Source organism: Brassica napus, chromosome C6 (assembly GCF_020379485.1).
Source record: "Brassica napus cultivar Da-Ae chromosome C6, Da-Ae, whole genome shotgun sequence".
NCBI classification, from domain to species: domain Eukaryota; kingdom Viridiplantae; phylum Streptophyta; class Magnoliopsida; order Brassicales; family Brassicaceae; genus Brassica; species Brassica napus.
In genome coordinates, this window is record NC_063449.1 from 37,382,199 (window position 1) to 37,388,282 (window position 6,084).

A 6,084-nucleotide genomic window follows, 5' to 3' on the forward strand; every position below is an offset into this window, starting at 1 on the left:
ATGCCTCTTCCTTTAGCTCTTCAATCTTCTCCAGACCTGAAATGACTCTAAAAAGACTAGACTAACTCGATAAAACAATGAAAACAAGTTAGAAAGCATATACACAATGATGTCAAAAACACCATATATCAATTCCCCCAGACTTAGATCCTTGTTTGTCCTCGAACAAGGCAAGTATCAAGAACAGGGAAAATGTTTGAAAGTGTGGGAACTCTCCTAATCCTCAATAACCATACCTTAACCTCAAATCTCTGAACCATATAAGCAACCGACTAGGACCACACACTTTTACTAGAACTTTCGCTGATCACTGTTCAAAGATCGGCTCCATACTCTATATCTCAATCCTGAAAAGGCACACTTTCTAGACAGAACTCCCTATATTCGTTTTAGGGTGTTGTGATCCTCTTGTCACAGACATCATTCAGGGTAGACGGGCTAGGTATGAACAGGCTAATTTATAGTGAGTCAAAAGAGTGTTTAGGCTTTGCCAAATTTTTTGTAGTGGATTGATATCTTGCATATTTCTATTGTTTTATCCATTCATCCATGTGCATTTTGATCATATAGATTAGGATTTAGCCATGTTTAGGTTGCATTTTGTATACATGAGTCCTTATCAGGTATTGGAGTACCACATGGAGTTCTTGGAGACACTTGGAAGCATTTGGAGCTCAAAAAGGAGTGTTTAGAGTGGTCATTGGGCGAGCAAGGCATGGGAGCGACCAGTCCGGAGCGACACCACCAAGTCGCTCTGATCACCAGTCTGGAGCGACCTCACTAGAGCGACAGGAAAGAGTCGCTCGCGTATTGATCACCTGGAGACAATGGATCCGGAGCGACCTCTCGCAGCGACACAGCGAGGTCGCTCCCGAATCATGGAATTTCAGAGAGTGAAAGATGAACACGGATGAAAGCCTTAAAGATCTTTTCTGAAGCTCAAAATTTGTGGAGACACTGGAAATTGAGTTAGCTTTCCAATGGAAGTGGTTTCAAGTCATTTGAAGATGTATTGGATAAGTTATAATCGATTTACTACAGGTGTATCAACCCTTACCGGGGACCACTGGAAAGTTGATGGGATTAACCAACTTCCCACTTTCTTCCACCCACTTTTCCTTTGCACGATTTTTCCTACTTTTCTGTATAATATTTGCTTTCTTTTTATCCAAAGAGTGGGCAAGAAACAGGAGGAGGGTACTGGGTAATAAAAGAAAAACTTGTCAAAACTCTCTCTCTTTAAAATATCATTTGTTCTTAGTGTTCTTGAGCTGTTCTTCAATTGTTCATCATCTGTTCTTGAGTTCTAATTTCGTTTTGCTTGTTTAATCCTTGTTTATCTTTATTCTCTGTTGTATTTACTTGAATATGCTTCAATCTATTATGAGATTAAGTGTTTTCATGAAGATTAGTGAGTAGTTTCCTTAAGAATTCAGGGGTTAGGGAGATTAGAGTAACTTAGTGAAGATCTATGGTGTTATTGTATTAGATCCTTGTATGAACTTGCTTGTTGAGTATTTTTAATGCTTGTTTAGTCTTGATCACTCTAAACCTGATTTCTAAACACTTCTCATCAGACATGATTAGATGAAGTGTTTGAATCAACTCAACTAAGCTCTAGTGAGATTAGCCAAGGACACTTGATGTTAAAATTGCTAGATAGTTATTGAACTTGAACTTAAAGATTGCTTGATTGAATTAAGCCAAAGACATTTGATGTTTAATGATTTCTAAGCAAATGGGCATTTACCTAGACATAGGACTTGTCTAAGATTGTGTTTAGACTTAAGAGATTATTTTGATTGAAAGCTTGTCACCTAGATTGGATCTTAGTTACTTGAAGTCAATTCCTAATACCCATGGATTCACTTGTCTAAATTGATTAAAACCTTGTTGTATTGCTCTGTTTGCTATTGTTACTTGTCACACACTCACAACTATTGAATCTGCTTAGCTTAAGAAATGACTTGTATTCTCACTGATTCACATCACTAGGACTGGTTCGACATTCACCCCCCTACACTACAACATTTGCAATAGGCAGAAAAACCTATTATCAAATTGGCGCCGTTGCCGGGGATCGTCTGATTGTGACATTGCGTTTGAGTCTTTGCTTGAGACTGAGTTTTACTTTGTTTTTAAGTTACTAATTATTTATCTTCATATATATTTGGATGACAGGTGCATGAACTTGAGAAGCAAAGGATCAACAAATCTTGCACCAAGAGTGGACAACATCAAAGCCTTAGAAAGAGAGTTGGGAAGACAGAGAAGAGAAAGAGAAAAGCAAGCCCACTTACATAGATTGGGGCTTGAGATGGAGAGAAACCCGAATCAACCGGAAGGTGTCTATGAAGTTGATGATCATAGACAAAATGTCCAAGAAGTTCCTCCTGGAGCTGCTCAAGAGGGCAATGGTCAAGGAGCTGCCAACCTTCGACCTAGACAACCACAACGCCAAGCTAGGGCCATCGGTACATATGATCAACCTAACATAAATGGGAATAGGTTGGGCATTAGGGGACCGCCAGTTGCCAACAACAATTTCGAGATCAAGTCCAGCCTCATCAACATGATTGAAAACAACAAGTACCATGGACTTGCCTTGGAAGACCCACTAGATCACCTTGACAGATTTGATAAATACTGTGGCTTGTCAAAAACAAATGGAGTTTCAGAGGATGCTTTCAAGCTCAGATTGTTTCCCTTCTCTTTGGGAGACAAGGCTCACACTTGGGAGAAAAACATCTCAAGTGATACTATCACAACTTGGGATGAATGCAAGAAGGCCTTCCTCAACAAGTTCTTCTCTGCTACAAGGACTGCAAACCTTAGAAATCAGATCTCTGGTTTTCAACAAAAAGGACTTGAAGGATTTTCAGAGGCATGGGAGAGATTCAGAACCTACTTGTCTCAATGTCCACACCATGGCTTCAACAATGAGAGCTTGCTAAGCACTTTCTACAGAGGAGTCTTGCCTAAATTCAAAAGCCAGCTTGACACTGCAAGCAATGGAAACTACTTGGGGAGGACTGTCGAAGATGCATTAGAACTCTTGGAGAACATGGCACAGAGTGATTCTGTCTACAATGATGAATATGACAGAAGAGACAGAAGTGGGGGAGGAGAAGATATGACCACAAAAAGAGAACTGAAAGCAATACAAGAAAAGATTGACATGCTACTATCAGAAAAGAACAAGAAGGAGGAGTTACATATGGTTTCTGAAGATGATGGAGTAGAATGCCAAGAAGATATGTACTATGTCAATGCTCAGGGTACATGGTACAAGAAGGAACATGACTATCAAAACCAAGAACAGTGAAGGATATAAGAAGCTTTCTGGGTCATGCCGGTTTCTATAGAAGATTCATCATGGATTTCTCTAAGATAGCTAGACCATTGACCAGGCTGTTATGCAAAGAAGCTGCATTTCACTTCGATGAGGAGTGTATGGAAGCTTTCAAAAACCTGAAGAATGCACTCGTCAGTACACCCATAGTTCAGCCGCCAGATTGGGATCTCCCCTTTGAGATCATGTGTGATGCAAGTGACTTTGCTGTAGGAGCAGTCCTAGGCCAGAAGAGAGACAAGAAGTCACATGTGATCTACTATGCAAGTAGAACACTTGATGAAGCTCAAGCTAAATACTCTACAACTGAGAAGGAGATATTGGCCATTGTCTTTGCATTTGAGAAGTTCAGAAGCTACTTGGTTGGGTCAAAGGTGACTGTCTACACTGATCATGCTGCATTGAGACACCTCTTAGCCAAGAAAGATGCAAAACCAAGACTGTTGAGATGGATTCTGCTGCTACAAGAGTTTGATCTTGAGATCAAGGACAGGCCTGGAGTTGAGAATGGAGTAGCTGATCACCTGTCCAGGTTGAAGGTGGAGTGTGGAATCCCTATTGATGACAGACTTCCAGAAGAGCAAATGATGGCTATTCATGCAGTGGTAGCTGTTTGTGAGACGGGAAAGAAATTTGAAGAGGTGAAGGCAGCTGATGAGAAGGGTCCTTGGTATGCTGATATAGTCAACTACTTAGCTACTGGAAAAGAGCCATTGAACCTTGAAGGTTATGCCAAGAAGAAGTTCTATAAAGATGTGAAGAGATATTATTGGGATGAGCCTTACCTCTACATACTGTGTAGAGATCAACTCTATAGAAGGGCAGTGGCTGAAGAAGAAATTGATGGGATCCTTACACATTGTCATGGATCATCCTATGGAGGCCACTTTGCTACCTTTAAGACAGTTGCAAAGGTGCTACAAGCTGGATTTTGGTGGCCTCACATGTTTAAAGACACCCAAGACTTTGTCTCAAGGTGTGACTCTTGTCAAAGAAGAGGAAACATCACCAAGAGGAATGAAATGCCTCAAAACCCCATCCTAGAAGTTGAAGTATTTGATGTCTGGGGTATTGACTTCATGGGGCCTTTTCCTTCATCTTATAGCAACAAGTACATACTGGTGGCTGTAGATTATGTCTCTAAGTGGGTGGAAGCAATTGCAAGTCCAACCAATGATGCAAAGGTGGTTCTAAAAATGTTCAAGAGCATAATCTTTCCAAGGTTTGAGATTCCAAGAGTTGTGATCAGTGATGGAGGGTCTCACTTCATCAACAAACTGTTTGCAAACCTCCTTAAGAAGAATGGTGTGAAGCACAAGGTTGCAACTCCTTACCACCCCCAAACAAGTGGTCAAGTTGAGATTTCCAATAGGGAGATCAAGTCCATTCTGGAGAAGATTGTGGGGGTTACAAGGAAAGATTGGTCCATCAAGCTTGATGATGCATTGTGGGCTTATAGGACAGCTTACAAGACACCTTTGGGGACTACACCTTTCAACCTTCTCTATGGAAAATCTTGCCATCTACCAGTTGAGCTTGAGTACAAGGCACTATGGGCAGTCAAGTTGCTGAATTTTGACATCAAGAGTGCCAAGGAGAAGAGATTGATCCAGCTGAATGAACTTGATCAGATAAGACTTGAAGCTTTTGAAAGTTCAAAGATCTACAAAGAGAAAACAAAGGCTCTCCATGACAAACATATCCTGAAAAGAGACTTTAAAGAAGGAAATCAAGTTCTTCTATACAACTCCAGACTGAAATTGTTTCCAGGCAAGCTCAAGTCAAGGTGGTCTGGTCCTTTCAAGATTAAAGAGGTTAAACCTTATGGAGCAATAGTTTTGTGGACTTCTGATGGAAGAGAGTTCACCATCAATGGACAAAGGGCGAAGCTTTACTTGGGAACCAAATCGGAAGACCTGGGAACTTCAGTTCCACTGTCTGATCCTACACCGGCCTAATCTAAAAGGAGGCAAAGTCAAGCTCGGGACTTAAAACAAGCTCACTTGGGAGGAAGTCCCATGCGTATCCTTGTATATATTGCATTGGTATTTTCATTTTTCATCTTATTGCATAAAAAAAAAAAAAAAAAAGGGAGAGAAGTTGTGTGCAGGTGCTTGATCGGTTCAGTTTTGAGCAGGAGTAGTGCGTGGGAGCGAGGTCTCACAGCGACACCTCAAGGTCGCTCCAGCTCAGAGAGAGGTTTCTAGAGCGATACTACAAGGTCGCTCGCAGTTTCGACGAAACGGAGTTCAAAAACTAACCCAGAGCGACGCCCTAGCGCGACACCTTGACGTCGCTCCAGCTCAGAGCGAGGTTTCTAGAGCGATACTACAAGGTCGCTCGCGGTTTAGTCGAAACACGACGCGAGGAAACCACTCGGGAGCGACCTCTCCCAGCGACACCCTCACGTCGCTCCCGAACCGGTCCAGGTAAGTTTCCTAACTCTAAACCCCGGTTTAACTCAAGTAAACCGACTCTAACCACCCTAGACTGAACCGGACGACCCTAAACCTACCCCAACCCCCGCGACTCCATCTCTATCACTCTCCCTTCCTCTCAAAAACTCACAAACTCTCTCAAACTGACCCACACCAAAATTCCCAAAACCTTCTCAATTCTCACCCAAATCAACTAGTTCTTGTTTCTAAATCCAAGCTTTCGCCCCTGTAGTCTATTCTTCACTACCCATTCACCATTTCCTTTCATCCAGAGCAAGGTATTGAGTTTTTAAA

The 6,084-nt window shown here is 41.8% G+C and overlaps 1 non-coding gene across 1 annotated transcript; it reads right to left on the reverse strand.

The window, feature by feature from the left end:
* Positions 1–2,827: 2,827 nt before the first annotated feature.
* On the reverse strand, positions 2,828–2,934 carry LOC125589368. Its single transcript, XR_007325558.1, has one exon. It is a non-coding gene; the product is annotated as a small nucleolar RNA R71 (small nucleolar RNA).
* Between the last annotated feature and the right edge of the window lie 3,150 nt (positions 2,935–6,084).